The 22190-nt window shown below is 48.2% G+C and overlaps 1 pseudogene; it reads right to left on the bottom strand.

Moving 5' to 3' along the window:
* On the bottom strand, positions 1-9018 carry LOC138789232 (chymotrypsinogen 2-like; annotated as a pseudogene).
* Between the last annotated feature and the right edge of the window lie 13172 nt (positions 9019-22190).

Genomic DNA, 22190 nt, shown 5'->3' with positions numbered 1-22190 from the left:
TTAGTAAGCAGCAATAGTCTGATCCAGCCAGGATCTCAGGACCGTAACTCTAGTGTAAACTGCAGGGAAAGAAGTAGGACAAATTGGATTTCCCCAGGATACAACACCAGCCAAGGTCCAAGCTCCATTTTTCTGGCATACAAGAGGCCCACCAGAGTCACCCTGAAAATTAGAAGAAAAAAGTGTGTTTTCTATGGCTTATGTTAGGTGCACATTAGCATCTTTACCTGAGCTCCAGTATAATGGGGGATACAGGTCTGTCACACAGCGGTAGTCAGATGCAATAGCTAAATGTGATCAGGGAATACATACACATATAGGAGACCTGCAGATGTTATGGCTCCTCTGATACTGACCAATATAAATGATATGTTCACTACACATAAAATTATCCTGTTGGCTTATTATTTAGTAACGCAATAGTAATAATCTTGCTGTACCTGCCAGCACTTATTGCTTCCAGTGATACATAGAGAGGTCTATCAGTAATGGGATTGGTGTAAATGTGATTGTTGTTCTTAAAGTATACCTGCAATTTCATCTGAAGTAACACTATATCTGACTATAACATAACTTGTATGTGGTATTTATTCCTGTTCTATCCTCTGTAGGCTTCATTTCTAAGTCTCTCTGATTCCTGATTTACTGAGCGGACACTAGCTGTTATGATGTCCTCCATACACTGCACACATTCACAGAAGAGGGGATCCTGCTTCACTTTGTCTCTATTATACACACTCAGAGAGGGCAGCAGCATGGAGGACAATACAGAACACTTCTGATCAGCTGTGAGTTCAGCACTGGGAGAATTGTACCTCTTACTAATCAGTATCTCTCCCCCTCCCCTTTACAAAAAAATTTTTTGTGGTCAGCTGATCTAAATATGGACTTGAGTAGTTTATAAAGAAGCATGTGATGTGAGGCACTTTCTTACATTTGCTTGTACTATCAATGTATGTAAGTTTGCTGTGACTGAAGGACCTATTCAGATTAGTCTGCAAAAGCTGGAAAAACGTGAGTAATAGACAGGACATACCTTGCAGGAGACGGCTCCAGCTGCTCCGGCACAGATCATGTTGCTCTGGACTGGTAAATAGATGCTTCCTACGAACTGTTTTTGACAGTCAGTATTGGTGAGAAGAGGCAGAGCCACCTGCTGCAGTTTGCTTGGTCTTGTTTGTGCTGAAAGTCAAAATAACATTGAGGTTGACCTACATATTATCTCTGAGATTCTGCCAATCAAGGTGACGTCATGTTATATCCATCCTGGTATATTACTATTACTTACCTACACCATTTATGTATCCTCATCCAGTAGGGACACATCTCTCCCCTGCACTGAATACATCAGCACTAGCGGCAATGCACACAGGGGACACACGAGCGGTGATAGTAGCAGGGCTGCTCAGCTTCACAAGTGCAATGTCATTTGTAATGGTTGAAGGGTCATAGCCGGGGTGGTTGACGACCTGTGAAATAAATATTTTTTTACATTTTTATTTAATTTATTTTTTTATTTATTTAACTTTTATTTAAAATTTTCATTGGTGACAAGAATATTCATAACATGTGTGTAGTGTTTCCGCTTACCCGAGCAATGGATTTAGTCTGAATAGGCTCAGCAGAGGAGGAGAAGTCATATTCACCCAGAATTACACGTTCAGAGGTTCTGTATATAGAGATGTACAACCATATTAGCTGCCACAATAAGTTCTCATGTCTTATATTGATGAGATGTACAGTACTCCAGTGTCATACGTATATACCATGTATACCATTTACAGCTGTTACCAGCATATTCACAGTATGTATGTATGTATGGATAATAAATATGTTCTGTTGTGTTAATGGGATTTCCACTCTGTTGTTCATACAGCAGAAGTTACGCCACAGATTTGCTTTTCTCCTAAGGAATCGACTTGTCAATTCTTTGGGCGGATTACGCTAGAGAACTCCTATAGAAGTCATTGGGGCTTTGAATTTTCACTTTCTGCTCTCATTCTACTTAAATTCTGTTCAAATTCCGCTTTTATACCACCAGAGCTGAAGAAGAGGAAATTTCAAGCAGAAAACTTTTCTCTTCAATTCTTTGCCTATTGCTCAATGAGAACATACCCAGAGTGAGTACAGTACTTTTTCCTACTTCTATACTATATACTTGTTCAGTGTCTGTACCTTTAAAGGGAACCATTCACCCCGTGGCCCCCGTTAGAAACAGACAAACAGTTACATAAAGGTCAATATACTTACCATATCGCTCCCGGTCCCGTCCCGGATCTCGGTGTTGACACGGAGAAATCGCCGATTCTTCTTCTCCCGCCCATTATGGTAATGAGCTGAGATGAGTCCAACGTCCATAGGAAACGACGGACGAGTCCAACTTATTCATGAGGTCCTCTTCTCGTCGCCGCCCATCCACGCCTCCTGGAACTTGATTGACGTCTTCAGTCTTCAGTCTCCTCACGAATTCCCGCGCAGGCGCCGTTGCGAAGGTCTCGTCATCTCTTCTGCGCCTGCGCGGTAAACAGGATACGTGCTCGTGACGTTCCTGTGTACCGCGCATGCGCGAAGTCCAACACGTCGCTTCAGCTCTGACAATCGGCGCACGCGCAGTAAACATTGAAGCTGTGGAGCGGCTTCAATTGTGAACTGCGCATGCGCCGAAAACGACCGTCACGGCGCCTGCGCGGGATCCGGCGAGAAGAAAGAAGACGAGGAGGAAGAAGACCCGGCGTCAATCAAGTGTCGGAGGCGGGGAGAAGGCTGGACTTCGGGCCGGCGGCGCTCATTACCATAATGGGCGCGAGAAGAAGAATCGGCGATTTCTCCGTGTCAACAACGAGATCCGGGACGGGACCGGGAGCGATATGGTAAGTATATTGACCTTTATGTAACTGTTTGTCTGTTTCTAACGGGGGCCACGGGGTGAATGGTTCCCTTTAAAGCACATTATTGGGTTATATAATGTTAGAATTCATATACTGAATACTACGGGAATTCATAAAGATAGCATGCTGAAATCCCATAACACTTGGTAGGGTGTCATGAACATCCTTTATCGGCCAACTTGTGGAGGTCCCAGCTGGCAGCATGTGGGTGTCTGACCTCACAAATCCCTGTCTAGTCGGTCTTCTCTATGTCCCAGAGGGATTTCAGAAGGGCTTCACTATAATATATATGATACATGACTTACCTGACATCACAGTGAGCAGCAATGACAACCCAGAGATCGCTGATCAGAGATCCACCACAGTAGTGAGCTCCAGTGCTGGTCTGTAGATATTTAAAAAAAAACATGAGAACAAGGTTCAGCTTTGATTTCACTTTTCTATTGTTCTTTTCCTCTTTATAATTCTTTTTTTTTTTTTTTTATTTAATTTTTTTTTTTTTTTAATCCAAAACATGCAAAAATATGAACACGTCCATAACTTAACATTAACAAATACAATTTAATCCCTCCCCCCCCCTCCCTCGGGCACATAAAAGGAAAATAATATTTTAATTCTCATATCCCTTATAAACTCTCTCATAATTGCTATACAATTTTACCATTTCTCTCCATGCACCAACATGCAACGTGGTTGCAGTATTCCAGTTCCTAACAATCAGCAACCTGGCTACAAATAATCTTTTGTTTATAATTTTCTTCTTAGTTTTGTTCACGCTAAATATAAGTGTATCATCACCTAGCATTATCAATGAGGGAGAGGGTGTTATTCGTATTCCCAACTCTCTCTCAATTTCCACCAATACCTCCTTCCAAAATCCCTGCAATGCCGTACAAGACCAAAAAATATGTGTTCAAGTTTTTGCCTCCCCTCCACACCTTGCACAGGTTGCAGCCTCTCTCTTGCCTATTTTTACCAAGAAGTCGGGGGTATAGTACAGTCTATATAAAATATGAAGCTGAATTATCTGGTGATTCTGATTACTAGAAACATCCTGAACATTGTTCAATATCCTCTCCCACTGTGCCTCTGAAATATTTCCCAACTTCTTTTCCCACTTCCCCCTTCTGCCACTTAAACTCACCTCCCATGTTTCTGGTGTTAATTTCCTATAAATACGTGAGAGCCCCTTCCTAATTTCGATTCCATTACTTAACTGGGAAATTATATCAGGGGTTTGATCTACTCTAAAGAGTTTTTTATCCCTAGATGACTCAAAGGCATGCCGCAGCTACACATATTCAAACCAGACCCGTTCCTTCAGATTAAACTCTTCCTTTATTACTTGCCAGGCCTTTAATTCCCCCCCATCAAAAGCGTTGTGTACTCTCACTACACCCGCTCTCCTGAGACCCTTCAGAGTGCCCATTTTACACACTTCCATTAATCTTCTATTATTCCATAATGGGGTACATTCCATAGAGTAATTTATTTTAAACAATCCCCTTAAACTCTCCCATACTCTAGTTACCATATCTGCAGCCGGGCATCCCCCCCATTTTCCCCCTCTCAGATAATCTGCTTCCAATATTTCAACCATGTTTGCATACCTACCTTCCACCTCTCTCTCCCAGTATTTATATAGTTCTATCTTATTCCTATTCCACAGGAAATTCAACTGGCCGGCTAAAAAGTATAATCTAATGTCAGGGAAACCAACACCCCCTTCCCTCTTGGGAAGGCAAAAGAATTTAAGGCGCAGCCTTACCCTCTTTCTACCCCAAATTAATCTATTCAGAATAATTTCCACCCTCCTAAAGGTATTGTCATCTACCCAAACCGGGGAGGCATTCAATACGTACAGCAATTTTGGAAGGATTATTGCCCTGGCCAACGTGATTCTTTCCGCTTTGGAATGGATCAAACCAGTCCAGACATCTATTTTGTTGCTGATTGTTTTAAGGACCTGGAAGGTGTTCTTTTCATGATATTCTCGTACCTCATTGGTAACCTCTATGCCCAGGTATCTAAAGCTTTCCCCCTGGTTGAGCACTCTGACTCTACTTCCCTCCAGACCGCTCCCCCTCCTTAAGTCTTCAGATACGGGGAGGAGAATGGATTTGCTCCAGTTGATTTTAAGCCCAGAATAGCCCCCATACTCCTCGATTACCGTAATTATATATTCTAGCAAGTCTAATGGGATTTCAGAAGGGCTTCACTATAATATATATGATACATGACTTACCTGACATCACAGTGAGCAGCAGTGACAACCCAGAGATCGCTGATCAGAGAACCCCCACAGTAGTGGGCTCCAGTGCTGGTCTATAGATGTGTAATAAAAACCATCAGAACAAGGTTCAGCTTTGATTTCACTTTTCTATTGTTCTATTCCTCTTTATAATTCTTTAATCAGACATCATGTATATAAGAATTCCCAATACACTAGAAAACATACAATTCCCCAGTGACGTTCATTGAGAAGTCTATTAACAGTCCAAAATCTAGTTATATCCTGGCAGTATTGGGTAGCATTGTATTTCTGTAGTAAGAAATCCCCAGCTGCCACTATTCCAATGGTGCATGGGTAACTATTAAGCTTCTAATAACTCATTAAATTCAAGATACAAGAACAAATACAAGCTCCTTCTGGGATCTGTAGACATGTAAATAGTGATGTAACTAAACACACTGCCTAATACTTCCTTATAGTAACAACATTGTAATATATGGAGGATACAATGTTAGTTTCCTGAAGGCAATTACTCTATCGAGCCCAACTGCATCAAAATGAATTTCACCTGCTCAGTCTACTTTGTGTTATGATTGGCGGCCATAGTGAGTGTCAGGAATCTCATATATGTCTGTTCTCTCTTTTACTTTCATATAGTGGATATTAAAATAAGTCATTTATACAGTATATAAGATCCCAGTACATTACCTGCAGAGACACCTGCCATGGCCACGACCCAGAAACTGCATCCTCACCATTCACAATCCTGGCATAACCAGAAATGACTGGCTTGATGCTTGGCACACCACAACCTGAGGAATAAGTACATAATAGCTATCAATGGAAGGAACTAGTCATCTCCATAATATATTATAATACTGAACTAGATTTGCATTTCCAGGAAAATACATAGTGCTTAAAAAGAGCGCCCCTTTACCAGTGACTTCCATTTAAGAGAAAGTTGGATCCCATTCCTTTAAGAGTGACTTGGGTCCCATACCTTTAAGAGTGACTTGGGTCCCGTCCCTTTAAGAGCTACATGGATCCCTTTAGGAGCGACTTGGATCCCTTTAAGAGCGACCTGGGTCCCTTAAAGGGACCCAGGTCGCTCTTAAAGAGACCCAGGTCGCTCTTTAAAGGGAATCATTTCGCTCTTAAAGGGATCCAGGTCGCTCTTAAAGGGACCCAGGTCGCTCTTAAATGGACCCAGGTCGCTCTTAAAGGAGCCCAGGTCGCTCTTAAAGGCACCCATTTTGCTCTTAAAGGGACCGATTTATCTCTTAAAGGGACCCATTTTGCTCTTAAAGGGACACATTTTGCTCTTAAAGGGACATATTTCGCTCTTAAAGGGACCCAGGGCGCTCTTAAAGGGACATATTTCGCTCTTAAAGGGACCAAGGTCGCTCTTAAAGGGACCCATTTTGCTCTTAAAGGGACCGATTTATCTCTTAAAGGGACCCATTTTGCTCTTAAAGGGACCCATTTTGCTCTTAAAGGGACCCAGGTCGCTCTTAAAGGGACCCAGGTCGCTCTTAAAGGGACATATTTTGCTCTTAAAGGGACATATTTCGCTCTAAAAGGGACAGATTTAGCTCTTAAAGGGACCCAGGTTGCTCTTAAAGGAACATATTTTGCTCTTAAAGGGACCCATTTTTCTCTTAAAGGGACATATTTCGCTCTAAAAGGGACAGATTTAGCTCTTAAAGGGACCCAGGTTGCTCTTAAAGGAACATATTTTGCTCTTAAAGGGACCCATTTTTCTCTTAAAGGGACATATTTCGCTCTTAAAGGGACCCATTTTGCTCTTAAAGGGACCCAGGTCGCTCTTAAAGGGACCCATTTTGCCCTTAAAGGGACATATTTTGTTCTTAAAGGGACCAAGGTCGCTCTTAAAAGACCGATTTTGCTCTTAAAGGGACCGATTTTGCTCTTAAAGGGACCCAGGTCGCTCTTAAAGGGACCCAGGTCGCTCTTAAAGGGACCCAGGTCGCTCTTAAAGGGACCCAGGTCGCTCTTAAAGGGACCCAGGTCGCTCTTAAAGGGACCAAGGTCGCTCTTAAAGGGACCCAGGTCGCTCTTAAAGGGACCCAGGTCGCTCTTAAAGGGACCCAGGTCGCTCTTAAAGGGACTCAGGTCGCTCTTAAAGGGACCCAGGTCGCTCTTTAAGGGACCCAGGTTGCTCTTAAAGGGACCCATTTAACTCTTAAAGGGACCGATTTCACTCTTAAAGGGACCGATTTCACTCTTAAAGGGACCCATTTCACTCTTAAAGGAACCAATTTAACTCTTAAAGGGACCCATTTTGCTCTTAAAGGGACCCATTTCACTCTTAAAGGGACCCATTTCACTCTTAAAGGGACATATTTCGCTCTTAAAGGGACCCATTTTACTCTTAAAGGGACCGATTTCACTCTTAAAGGGACCGATTTCACTCTTAAAGGGACCGATTTCACTCTTAAAGGAACCAATTTAACTCTTAAAGGGACCCATTTTGCTCTTAAAGGGACCCATTTCACTCTTAAAGGGACATATTTCGCTCTTAAAGCGACCCAGGTCGCTCTTAAAGGGACCCAGGTCGCTCTTAAAGGGACCCAGGTCGCTCTTAAAGGGACCCAGATCGCTCTTAGGGACCCAGGTCACTCTTAAAGAGACCCTGGTCCCTCTTAAAGAGACCAATTTTGCTCTTAAAGGGACCCATTTTGCTCTTAAAGGGACCCATTTTGCTCTTAAAGGGACATATTTTGCTCTTAAAGGGACCCAGGTCGCTCTTAAAGGGACCCAGGTCGCTCTTAAAGGGACCCAATTAGAGCGACTTGGGTCCCTTTAAGAGCGACTTGGGTACCGTCCCTTTAAGAGCGACTTGGGTACCGTCCTTTTAAGAGCGACTTGGGTACTGTCCCTGTAAGAGCGACTTATGTAATTCCTCTTACACAGCGGCTTGGGTACCGCCCCTTTAAGAGCTGCTAGGGTACCGCCCCTTGAAGAGCGGCTTGGGTACCGTCCCTTTAAGATCGGCTTGGGAACCATCCCTTTAAGAGCAGCTTGGGAACCATCCCTTTAAGAGCAGCTTGGGTACCGTCCCTTTAAGAGCGGCTTTGGTACCGTCCCTTTAAGAGCGGCTTGGGTACCATCCCTTTTAAGAGTGGCCTGCGTACCGTCTCTTTAAGAGCAGCTTGTCTACCGTCCCTTTAAGAGCGGCTTGTCTACCGTCCCTTTAAGAGCGGCTTGGGTACCGTCCCTTTAAGAGCGGCTTGGGTACCGTGTCTTTAAGAGCGGCTTGTGTACCGTCCCTGCTACACGCCTGCCTCAGCTCTGCTATTTTACTGACTGACCTCTGCTACTTATAATGGTAAAGATCATTGCTCGGTTACCATGACAATCTTACTCATGTCAGAGGGACAAAATCGTTAAGGACCTTCCATATATTACATCTTCTATTGGCTAATAGTGGACATGTGACTGTGGATGGTGTGATACAATGCATGACGAGACCTTAGAGTTCCTATTGGCTGCTATATTTCAGCTATTTGCATATGTGCTGTGATTGGCTGTCAGCGGTTAGAGTGTTGCCACTATTTTCAATGGGCCATTATTTTCTATGGGAAATTTGGGGTCTTTAAACGTAAATTTCTTAAAAGCGACAAATCCGATCGAAACGAAAAATAGATAGCACACCACACACCGCCGAGGGCTTCGAAACGCAGTTTGAATGGAGTCTGTGCGCAAAGCGGTTCGGGCTGTATTACGCGCAGAAAAATGGCTGGAAGAAGAAACGGAAGAAGAAGAAGAAGAAGAATACGGATTACAATATAGTGCTTTTCAAGCACTATAATAATTCTACTTACCATAGCTGCCCCCTAACAGGACAAAGCAGGACAGAAGCCACAGAAATGCCATAGTGAGAAGAGGAAGATGAACGGGATTTGTGCAGCTTATGTACCCACAAGTAGCCATTCACACATAGAGCTTTACTAGAGATAGGAGTGTCCATGTTCTTATCACACAACCTTGTACTGATATAGAAAATGTCGAAATGTGGAGGTAGAGGAAACTATGTGTGGGTGAGACAGGTGTTACCAGAGGAGCGGGACTCATTGTATCCACATTACGTGACCAGTTTTTTTATAGACATTTTAGGTTATTATTAGTGATGAGCGAGTACTAAAATGCTCGGGTGCTCGTTACTCGAGACGAGTATTTCCCGATGCTCGAGTGCTCGTTTCGAGTAACAAATCCCATTGAAGTCAATGGGAGACTCAAGCTTTTTTGCAGGAGACTCAAGTTCGGTAGAGAGAAGGTCGTGTGAAAACCTGTCAACCTCAGAAATTGATGGAAACACAACGGAAATGGACAGGAAACAGCAGGGGCAGCATGTATGCGTGCCTCTGAGGCTGCCTAATGGCACCATTATGCCTAATTCTGTGCACCAGCCTGGTTAAAACAGAGGTAGGCATAGGTACCACCCAAAAACTCAGCCTGACACAGCATGGCGGTGAGAACACAGAGAACCATTAAAACAGTGGTAGCATATGAAGAAACACCCCAAAAGTTTGCCTTACACAGCATGGCGGTAAGGACAGAGTTATCAAGGTAGAAGCGGTAGCCAGTGAGCCTTCCAAAATATATACCATACACAGCATGGCATTGAGCACACAGAAAACCATTAAAAGTGAGTGAGGAAGCAAGTGAGGCTTCCAAAATAGAGGCCAGACACTGCATGGCATTGAGCACACAGAGAACTCCAGGGAGCAGCAGTAGCCAACATGGATGCCAGTGAAGGCCAAGTAGTAGTCAACATGGATGCCAGTTAAGGCCCAGCAGTAGCCAACATGGAGGCAAGGGCAGGCACAGCAGTAATCAGCAGTAGTCAACATTGATGCCAGTTACGGCCCAGCAGTAGCCTACATAGAGGCAAGGGCAGGCACAGCAGTAGTCAATATGGATGGCAGTAAAGGCTCAGCAGTAGTCAACATGGATGCCAGTAAAGGCCCAGCAGTAGTCAACATGGATGTCCATTACTGCTCTGGTTAATCCTTCCTTAAAAACGGCTATAACATCGAAAAAAAGGTAGAAAGTACTGGTGAAAGAATGGCAGAGGACACCCGTAAGATAAGATGACATCCACAGATAATATGGTTCGAAATGGAGAAGACAAGGAAGGTAAATTGAATGTGACTATGAATTTGACTGTAGCAGTTGGGGTAACATTCCCTGCATCATGTGACTCCCCACTTCCCCCTCCCCCCACCACCACCACCGTTGTTTTGAGTTTGAATTATCTTTTAATGTGACTGTAGCAGTTGGGGTTAGTTTAACTGGTTGACTTGCGGAAATGCACACAGAAGCAGTGCACCTTGTTGAGCAAGTCAGCCACATTGGGGTAAGTTTTAAAGAACCGCAGCAACATTAGGTTGAAGACATGGGCCAGGCATGGTACATGTGTGAGGCTGCCGAGTTGCAGAGCCGCCACCAGGTTCCGCCCCTTGTCACACGCAACCAAGCTCAATGCTTATTACACACAAACCCGGGTGCTGACAGCTAACTGTCTAGGCCAGCTGTCAGTCACCATCAAGGGTACACATAGAACCAATGGCGGATTATAATGTAGGCGGTTTGGGCGGCCGCCCGGGGCCCGAGGCTCCGGGGGGGCCCATGCCTTGCCTCCCACATTATAATGCCGCCCGGGAGGCCCCCTCGCCACTGCACTCTTGTGACCGCAAGCATTGTTTCGCTTGCGGTCACAAGAGTCTCCGGCTGCCTCCGGCTGATGCGCGGCTGCCGGGGGTGTCCCGTCCTCTCCCCGGCAGCGCGCGCATCTCACAGCTCCTAGTGCCGCCTGGGGCCCTGACTTCCGGTACTGGGAGCGCACGTACCGGAAGTCAGGGCCCAGACGGCACTAGGAGCTGTATGATGCGCGCGCTGCCGGGGAGAGGACGGGACACCCCCGGCAGCCGCGCATCAGCCGGAGACTGCAGACGGAGAGAGGATCGACGGGGGAACGCAGGGTAGGTGAGTTATATTTTGTTATTTATGTGTTATTTATTGACTGGGGGGGCTTCTATAAAGGGGAGAAGAGGGGGACCATCTATAAGGGGGAAGAAGGAAGAGGGGGACCATCTATAAGGGGGGAAAGAGGGGGACCATCTATAAGGGGGGGAAGAGGGGGACCATCTATAAAGGGGGAAAGAGGGGGACCATCTATAAAGGGGGAAAGAGGGGGACCATCTATAAGGGGGGAAAGAGGGGGACCATCTATAAAGGGGGAAAGAGGGGGACCATCTATAAAGGGGGAAAGAGGGGGACCATCTATAAGGGGGGAAAGAGGGGGACCATCTATAAGGGGGAAAGAGGGGGACCAGCTATAAGGGGGGAAAGGAGGACCAGCTATAAGGGGGGAGAGGGAAGAGGGGGACCATCTATAAGGGGGGAAGAGGGGGACCATCTATAGGGGGGGGAAAGAGGGAGACCATCTATAAAGGGGGAAAGAGGGGGACCATCTATAAGGGGGAAAGAGGGGGACCATCTATAAGGGGGGAAGAGGGGGACCATCTCCTATAGGATTAGCACCCTCCTCTCCTGACATCCTCTGTGCTGCTGGGACCTCCCCTATAGATCAGCACCCTCCTTTCCTGACATCCTCTGTGCTGCTGGGACCTCTCCTATAAGATCAGCACCCTCTTCTCCTGACATCCTCTGTGCTGCTTGCTTGGACCTCTCCTATAAGATCAGCACCCTCCTCTCCTGACATCCTCTGTGCTGCTGTGACCTTGGGGGGGGGGGGGCATCATCAGGGGACCAGGTGAGGTGGCGATATGTTTATTGGGGGCAGTGGAGGTGGGGTGGGCAATGCTTACTGGGGGTAGCAGCAAGGGACCAAACATTATGTTTATTGGGGCCAGCAGGGAGGGGAGGCAGGCAGGCAGTGTTTATTGGGGACAGTGTGGGGGGGGGGGGAGGCGCAGTAGCAGATTATAATGTGGGCGAATTGACTGGGGGGGGGCCCAGGTTGGGTGGACAGCCCGGGGCCCAGGGTACATTTAATCCGCCACTGCATAGAACCATTAAAAGTGAGTGAGGAAGCAAGTGAGCCTTCAAAAAATTATACCAGACATAGAATGGCATTGAGCACACAGAACCATTAAAAGTGAGTGAGGAAGCAATTGAGCCTCCCAAAAATTAGGCCAGACACTGCATGGCATTGAGCACACATAGAACCATTAAAAGTGAGTGAGGAAGCAAGTGAGCCCACCCAAAAATTGGAGTGAGTCCAGGGGCTGGGATATTTAGTGGACATGAACCCGGGTGCTGACAGCTAACAGGCTAGGCCAGCTGTCAGTCACCAATCAAGGGTACACCTGATGCCTCTCGGCCGGGGGTGGTGAGTCCACGGCCACGGCTAGACCAAAAAAAAATTAAATAAAACAGCTGGCTGGTTGGCGGGGGCGCGATCAGTTGGCCTCCGGCAACCAGTCCCGCTCCTCTGCAGACGTAGTGTGACATCAGAGCATGACAGTGAGGACACAGAAAACCATTAGAAGTGAGTAAGGAAACAATTGAGCCTCCCAATAATTAGGCCAGACCCTGCATGGCGGAAGAAGACTTGGCAGTTGGCTGAGAATTGAAGGAACAGGAGGAACAGGAGGAGGAGGAGGAGGAGAGGAGATACCAAGATTCCTCATGTTGAGCTGCTTTCCCCGGGGGACAGTTGAATTCAGGGGAAATCCAGGCTTTGTTCATTTTTTGAACAGTTGACAGGTGGGTGCACTTATCAGTGAGGATGGCACCAGCTGCACTGAAGATGCGCTCTGACAACACGCTAGCGGCAGGGCAGGCCAGCACCTCCAAGGAGTAAAGCGCCAGTTCAGGCCACGTATTCAGCTTTGAAACCCAGTAGTTGTAGGTAGCAGAGTGATCGGGAAGGACGGGGGTATGGTCAGCAAGGTACTCCCTCACCATCTCCCTGAAGGCTTCCCCCCTACTCTGTCTAGACTGGTGACAGTTGACATAGTCTTGCTGGGGTGCCATGAAACTGTCAAAGGCCTTGGAGAGTGTTCCCCTGCCCCTTGACAAGTTGCCTGCTCCACCCCTCCTCTCCCCTGCTCTTTGGCCCACAGAACTGCGTCCTCTGGCGCTAGTGGTGTCAGATGGGAAGTACATTTTTAGCTTCTGCACCAAGGCCTGTTGATATTGATTCACTCTCATACTGCGTTCCTCGGCAGGAATGAGAGTGGGCAAGTTCTGTTTGTACCGAGGGTCCAGGAGGGTGAACACCCAGTAATCTGTGTTGTCAAAAAAAATTAACCCGAGGGTCACGGGAAAGACAGCCTAACATAAAGTCAGCCATGTGCGACAGGGTCCCAACACGCAAGAACTCCCTCTCCTGACTAGCCTTAATTTCCTCCTCCTCCACCAATTCATCCTCTTCAGGCCATACACGCTCAACAACAAAGGATTGAGTATGGATACCCTCTTCAGTGGCGGCAACAGTCTGCTCCTCTTCCTCCTCTTCTTCATCCTCCTCATCCTCTACTCCGTGGTGAGAAACTGACGTCAGGGTGGTCTGGCTATCTAGCTGTTCTTCATCCGTCTCCTGAGACGAAGGCAAAGTGGCAGACTTCAGGCTGAGCAGGGAGGTTTGAAGCAGACACAGCACCGGGATGGTGATGCTGATGATATCGGCATCTCCTCTGACCATGTGTGTTGACTCCTCAAAGGGGCCCAGTACCTGACAGATAGCAGACATCCACGTCCACTCCTCATTGTAGATTTGAGGTAGCTGACTGTCCTGACTACCGCTTCGCACTGAGGTTGACATCTGGCATTCCACAATGGCTCTGCGTTGCTGGTAAACCCTGGCTACCATCTGGAAGGTGGAATTCCACCTCGTGGGCACTTCGCAAAGCAGTCTGTGAACAGGCAGTTGCAAGCACCTTTGCACTGCCCTAAGGATGGCAGCATCCATGGTTGACTTGTGGAAATGCGCACAGATGCGCCGCACCTTGGTGAGCAAGTCAGCCAAATTGGGGTAGGTATTAAAGAACCGCTGCACCACTAGGTTGAACACGTGGGCCAGGCATGGTACATGTGTGAGGCTGCCGAGTTGCAGAGCCACCACCAGGTTCCGCCCCTTGTCACACACAACCATTCCTGGTCTAAGGCTCCGTGGCGCGAGCCAACATTCTGACTGCACCGTGATGCCCTGCCACAGCTCCTGGGCCGTGTGCCCAGAGGGTCAGACTCTGTCCCAGCCTCCACCAAGATTACCCAATGTGCCGTCAGGGAGATATAGTGTCCCTGCCCGCCAGCACTTGTGCATGTGTCCGTGGATAGGTGGACCTTGTCGCTGACTGTGTTGGTCAGGGCACGGATGATGTTATCCGACACGTGCTGGTGTAGGGCTGGGACGGCACACCGTGAAAAGTAGTGGCGGCTGGGGAGAGAGTACCGAGGTACAGCCACTGCCATGAGGTTCCTAAAATCCTCTACCAGCTGATAGGGCAGCATCTCCAAGCTCAGCAGTTTGTCTATGTGCACATTTAGGGCTTGTGAATGCGGGTGAGTGGCAGTGTATTTGCGCTTCCTTTTAAAGGTCTGTTGCACGGACAGTTGAACGCTGCGCTTGGACACCTTGCTGGAGGGTGTGGAGTAGGGATGGTCCGAACCCGCCGAGGTTCGGGTTCGGCTGAACCCGAACGCTCGGCATCGGATTCCCGCTGTCTGCCCGCTCCGTGCAGTGGGCGGATCCAGCGGGAGGACCGCCTGGAAAACTGGGATACAGCCTATGGCTATGGCTGTATCCCAGTTTTCCAGGCGTTCCTCCCGCTGGATCCGCCCGCTGCACGAAGCGGGCAGACAGCGGTAATCATTGTGGATGGTTCGGGTTCATACGAACGCCGTACGAACTCTGTTCGGACCATCCCTAGTGTGGAGCATAGTGGAGGTGAAGGAGTGCGTGTAGGGCGGCAGGCCCCCTAATGCCCCCTTTCTGCCAGCAGCCGATCACCACAGTGTGCTGGTTAAATCGTGGTAGCAGCACTGCAACTCCCAGCCAGTAGTCTTTAGTAATATTATTAAAAAACGATATAAAGCCCTGAAAAGGGCTGTATGTTTGTATTGCTACTATATTCCCTGCCTACTGGAACGCTAAATCCTACACTAACGCTCTCCCTGACCAGCAGCAGCTCTGTCCCTGATCTCTCTCTCTGAAGCGAGCACTGCCGTCTGCGCATTTTATATGGCAGGGTCGTCTGATCTGGCCAACCAATCGCTGCCATCGACATGTATGGGTCCCACGTGATCTCAGGATGTACCAAAGAGTCTCCTGCATGTTTGTTGGCTAAGAAATAGCTCCCAAACTTACAGAAAACGGATGATGACATTTTCTTGAGTATTGCAAAATGCTCGTCCGAGTAACGAGTACCATCGAGTACCCTAATACTCGCTCATCACTATTCAGCAATCTAAAAGATTTCTATTATCTAATCCTTAAAATACCCTCTAAGCGAGCTTTGCTACAAAAGCACATTAAGGCTATGTTCACACTACGTAAGTTTCCGGCCGTAGCGCGCTCGGTGAATAAGCGGCCGGAGACTTACGTAGTTTGCGTACAATGGAAAGTATACGATCTACGGCCGCACAGTTCACACTATGTACGAACTTACGCTCGGATAGTACGTGGCGCCGTAAAAAATGACCCAGACCATTGTTTGCGGACGAAAATGCCGTAAATTACGCCCGTAGCGTTACATGTGGTCCCGTACGTAGTGGTGATTTCTTCATTTTTGCAGCTTTTTGTGCCGATCCAAAAGGTTCTGTGGGGTGTCCGGGGCTAGGCGAAGCTTTCCAAGTAAAAGACCGCTGTCAGATCGCAACGTAGGGCGCTCGGTAGACTTCAGGCGTAAGTTCGCGGTCCGTACATAGCCGGCCGCAAGTAGCGTAAATCTCCAGCCGGAGTTTACCGTGTATATGTCCGCCCGCGAAAATATGCGACCGGACATATACGCAGTGTGAACATAGCCTTAAACCGCACATTTCATTTAAGCCTCCGGGATTCAGTGTTCCCAGACACTGGATCCAAAAGGCTTCCTTTTGTAATAATCTGCATATCATTTTTACCCTCTATTTCTTCTAAAATCATCCACCGTAAATCATAACCTGAAGTCTCATTAACCCCTCGCTTAGGCGGTATATTAAGGATTAGATAATAGAAATGTTTAAAACTGATGTTGCATCTTTTAGATTGATGACGTAATGGCGAAATATATGAGATATTGTATGTACCTTACTTGTATCCGTAGCTAGGTTAGTCTCGCAATGCTTTCTAGCTTTTATACTGGTGGTGGGCATGATCACGTGATGCTTTAGGAAGTGGAGTAAATCCATGAAACATTGCAGACATCGGCGTCTGTACCGGCAACGCCATTCACTTACGATGAGATGACAGCGTTTTGATTGAGCTTTGAAAAAAGGACGTTGTTCTTTCATCTAGCATCTGGACTAATCAACACATGTGTTGGGTGTATATACCAGTGTGCATTTGTATTTCCTAAATTTTGGATAAAGAAATTGAAGCATATCGGTTTGTGTATATCTATTCATGTTTTGGACAACAGGGCAGTACAGGTAAGATTTTCTTTAAATAGAAAACAGTATAAGGGTACAAACACACTTGCCGTATCCGTAGCGAATAAGCAGCGAAACTCACTGCAAATCCCTTCCCTGTGTTCTCAATGGCAGCCCATCCCGTTAACACCCCGGCCACTGGAGATTACACATCACCAAGTGGGCAGCGCACTGATTGGCCGTGTGGGACGTGCCGGGAACCGCCGAAGCAAACCGAAGCAAGCAGGAGCTGGGACCCGGTGATATATAGTCTCCAGCGGCAGGGGTGTTCATGGGCGGCTGCGGGAAAACTCGCAGCAAGGATGTACATCCCTGCAGGGCCGTATTTACCATTAGGCACCCGTGGTCCGGGGGGCAGGGGGGCAGCACCAGGGAGCAGTGGGAAAAAACTACTTTTTTTTTTTCTTTTTTTTTTAGTCTCTCACCTCCTGGTCAGACTTGCCAGTAAATCTGGTGACTTTTTGAGGGGGTGGGGGTGGGGGAGGTATGTTCAGGTCTGCTATGGCTGTGAAGCCTGGAGCTATTACCTACCAATCTACCAATCCTGTTGTGAGAATTACATCAGACAACATGCAGACGGCTCTAATCATTGATTCAATGTGGAAATGTATGTTATAAGCAGTTAAAAACCATGAAAATGTGATTCAATGTTTCTACAAGTAAAGAAATGCATGTGGCCAAAACCACGCTCCCCCACGCTGGGGCGTCTACAGGTTTTGTGCCTAGGGCAGCAGCAGCTGTTAATACGGCCCTGCATCCCTGCTGCGAGTTTGTCTGCTATTGAGAACACAGGGAAGGGATCCGCAGCGAGTTCTACGTATTCACAGCGAGAAACTTGCTGCGGATACGGCAAGTGGTTTGTACCCTAAATGAACAATATTACAGTGCAATCTCAGTAAGTGTTGGTGTTGGAGTTATGTGTCTGATAAAGATGCTGGAAAACCAGCGAGTAGGACACTGCACTTGTAGTTTACAGATTCCAGAATATTATTCCAGTGTCTCAATACCGGTGTGCCACTAAGTATTTATTTATCTGTAAAAAGGTATCTCAGCGAAGTATCACCTTTTGGTGTCTAGTTCTTCCCTATTTCTGTTTCTCTCTTCTGTTCTAAAGTTATGTTGTCCAAACAATGGCTTGGGTGCCTTACACTTCTTCACCTATCACAATCTCACACTTCACCCTTTCTAGCACTTTCTCCACCAATAGGAGGTTAGTCCCGGTTACCCCTATTTAGGATAGTTAATTCCTGGTGAGAGCGTCTTCTTTAGTGGATGGTGGAGAGAGAAAGAGATACAGTTAAAGCAAGAGTTCCTGCTGAGCTTTATAACCAAGCTTAGTCTGAGGGCCAGGACCTTGTCGGGAGCCACAGGTTACAGATTCTTATAAGAGACTTTCTAGTAACAAGTATTAATTGCTAAACCCTGTCTGAGATAAACCTTGCCTACACCTGAGATAACCATCTTGGATCTAGTCAAGACTATCTAGAAAAGGGAATAGTCTGCAGTAGTGCAAAGTGCATACCTGCTTACAAGGGCGGTCTTGGCATTTCTGGGGCCCCAAGCGAAGTTATGTCTGGGCCCCCCCCCTCGACACGCGTTCCAAAACAATAGATCGCTGTGTGTTGCCCCCAGTAGTATATACCCCTTGTGCGCTACCGCCAGTAATATATACTCCTTGTGTGCTGCCCCCAATTGTATATACCCCTTGTGTCCTGCCCCCAGTAGTATATACCCCTTGTTTGCTTTCCCCCAGTAGTATATAGACCCCTGTGTGTTCCCCCAGTTATATATAGCCCCCCCGTGTGTTCCCCCAGAAGTATATAGACCTCCTGTGTGCTGCCCCAGTTGTATATAGACCCCCTGTGTGCTGCCCCCAGTTGTATATACCCCCTGTGTGCTCCCCACTGTATATATGCCACCTGTGTGCTCCCTCAGAGGTATTTAGCCCCCCCTGTGTGCTCCCCCACTTGGATATAGACCTCCTGTGTGCTCCCCCACTTGGATATAGACCCCTGTGTGCTCCTCCAGTAGTATATAAACCCCCTGTGTGGTTCCCCCAGTAGTATATAGACCCCCCTGTGTGCCCCACCAGTATTATATAGACCCCTTGTGTGCTGCCCCAGTTGTATACAGACCCCTGTGTGCTCCCCCAGTTATATATAGACCACCTGTGTGCCTCACAAGTAGTATATAGACCCACTGTATGTTCCCCCAGTAGCATATATAGACCCCGTGTGTGCCCCACCAGTAGTATATAGACCCCTGTGTGCTCCCCCAATAGTATATAGCCCCCTGTGTGCTCTCCTACTTGGATATAGACCTCCTGTGTGCTCTCCAAATTGTATATAGACCCCATTCTGCTGCCCCAAGTAGTATATAGACTCTGTGAAACCCCAGTAGTCTAAAGCCCCCCTGTGCGCTCTCCCTGTTAAATAGCCCCCCTGTGTGCTCCCCCCATTTATATAGACCCCCGATGTGCGCTCCCCCAGTTAAACAGACCCCTGTGTGCTCCCCCTCCCATATAGTATATAACACAATAAAACAAACACTTATACTCACCTGGGTCCGGGCGTCTCCTCTTCTCTTGACTCTTGTGGCCGCAGGAAGGGTTTTCCCTGCGATCACAAGAGGCTGCACTCCCCTTGTCCTGGCGCCGATGCTCCAGTGATGTCACTGGAGCGCCGGCACCACAAGGACAAAGCTGCCATTTGTGACCGCAGGGAAAACCCTTCCTGTGGCCACAAGAGTGACTGACAGGAAGGGGGCCAATGTCTCCCGCCCTGTCAGTGCTGCTGCATGTAACTATGAGCGCTCATTACGAGTGTTCATAGTTACAGTTCAGATGGCAGCAGCGAGCGGGGCAGCGGCCCTGTCCAGCGGTCTTGAGCACAAGAGCGGGGCGTGGGGGGCCCCCCTGGATGTTGGGGGCCCCAAGCGATCGCTTGGGGTGCTTGGTGCCAAAGACCGCCACTGCCTGCTTAACCTACTCGGGAAACCTTGAGGGGTTAGCTATACCCAGTCGTTGAACCCTGGGACTTGTTCTACCAGACCTAACACTCTGTGGGCTTTTCTGGCATAAGGTGGTCTTCTTCTTCCTCTTTCTCAGTCATAACTGTGAAATTCTTTACCAAGTCACGCACACAGCACTAGGCATTCCAGCAGAGTTCTGCACTTATTAGGTAATGCCCCAAGACAGTCCCTTAACCTACTCTACTCAAGCTAGAGCTCTCTTCAAAGCCTAGTGCCAGTATACCCAGGAGTGGGGGGTGGGGAACATACCACTCCTGGCCAGTGTGACCAGTGCCTAGTTGGTACCACCACAGGTAGCCCACTGCCAACAACAACTAACAACCCCAGGTTACGGCACTATGTCATGTCAATGAGCTGTTTCTCAGACCAGTAAAATATAGCCCTGGAGACAAAGATTTGTGGGGCAGTGACATAACATTAAAAGGGTATTCTTCCAAAAACATTTTTTGCATTGTTAACCCCTTAGTGACCGCCGATACGGCTTTTTACGGCGGTCACTAAGGGTCCTTATTCTGCTGCCATCAGCTTTTTACGGCGATGGCAGAGAATAAGGCTGCGGGTCCGGGACGGCCCCCACCCCATCCTTCCAGCTACCAGAGGTAGATGAGGGGTTGGGGCAGTGTGTGGGGTCCGTCCCGGCCCCCCCCCCCCCCCTTACCGACGATCGCCGCTATTAACGTTATAGAGGCGGCCGTCGGTAAAGGGGATTACCGGTGCCGCCGCCTTTCATCTCCCCCCACCGGGGGTAGATAAAATAAGTGTCCATCAGACCCCAGATCAGACCCCCCTAGTGCCCCGATAACTAACCCCCCTCCCCCGGCGGCCACCATTTCCAAGATGGCCGCCGCCATCGCTGTGAACAGACTAAAATGAATGAAAACCCCATGCTCTCTGCCACCGGAGGTAGCGGAGAGCATGGGGCAGTCATCGGGACCCCCCTGTGTGGTCCCGGTACAAGCGATCAGCGGTATATACTATATACCGCTGATCGCTTGTGCCATGTGCATCCCGGCACTTTTTATCCCTGTCACCATGAATGATTGGTGACAGGGAATAAAAAGTGATGTCCTCCCCACCCCCCAAGTCGCCCCCCACCCCCCCTGTCACCCCCGTCCCCCAGTCACCCCCCCCCTTCCCCATATACTCACCTGCTCCTGGAGCTCCTTCCTCCTTGACGTCCTGGCTGGTTATGAAGTGCGCATGCGCTCCACAACCAGCCAACTCTGAAAATTTTAAGTGACAGAGACCAATTTGGTCTTTGTCACTGAACTATGATTACTGTGATAGAAAATACCACAGTAATCATAGTAATACAGTGAAAATGAATGTATAAAGTACAAAAAGTGACAAACATACAAAAAAATAAAACACACTTTTTATTATAGTAATAATTGCAGTTTACTCCCAAATTACCCCTAACCCCCCCCAGATTACCCGTAACCACTGCACGTTGTCCATAACAACCGCACGTTGCCCGTAACCACCGCACGTTGCCCGTAACCACCGCACGTTGCCCGTAACCACCGCAAGTTTCCTGTAACCACCGCACATTGCCCGTAACCACCCCAAATTGCCAGTGACCCCCTCCAAATTGCCCGTAACCACCCCAAATTTCATGTACCCACCCCAGATTACCTATAAGCACTTCAGTTTATCAGTAACAATCCCAGATTGTCTGTAACCCTTCCAGGTTGCGCATAACCCCCCCAGGTTCCCCGTAATCACGCCAGATTACATGTAACCCCCCAGATTGCACGTAACCACCGCACGTTGCCTCGGACCATGCCACGATGCCTCTGACCACCGCACCTTGCCTCTGACCACGCCACGTCACCTCTGACCACGCCACATCGCCTCTGACCACCACACGTCGCCTCTGACCACCACACGTCATTTCTGACCACCACACGTCGCCTCTGACCACGCCACGGCGCCTCTGACCACCCCAAATTGCCAATGACCCCCTCCAGATTGCGGTGCCCATGCCAGATTACAGGTACCCCCCCCAGATTGCCTATAAGAACTTCAGTTTATCCGTAACCACCCCACATTGCCCGTAACCACCCCACGTTGCCCGTAACCACTCCAGATTGTCTGTAAGCACTGCAGGTTGCCTGTAACCAGCCCACGTTGCCCGTATCCACCCCAGATTGTCTGTAAGCACTGCAGGTTGCCCGTAACCACCCCACGTTGCCCGTAACCACCCCAGATTGTCTGTAAGCACTGCAGGTTGCCCGTAACCACCCCACGTTGCCCGTATCCACCCCAGATTGTCAGTAAGCACTGCAGGTTGCCCGTAACCACCCCAGATTGTCTGTAAGCACAGCAGGTTGCCCGTAACCAGACCACGTTGCCTGTAACCAGCCCACGTTGCCTGTAACCACCCCACGTTGCCTGTAACTACTCCACGTTGCCTG

Source organism: Dendropsophus ebraccatus, chromosome 4 (assembly GCF_027789765.1).
Source record: "Dendropsophus ebraccatus isolate aDenEbr1 chromosome 4, aDenEbr1.pat, whole genome shotgun sequence".
In the NCBI taxonomy this organism is placed as follows: Eukaryota; Metazoa; Chordata; class Amphibia; order Anura; family Hylidae; genus Dendropsophus; species Dendropsophus ebraccatus.
Note: the sequence above shows the minus strand (reverse complement) of the source record. Positions and strands in the feature narration are given on the sequence as shown.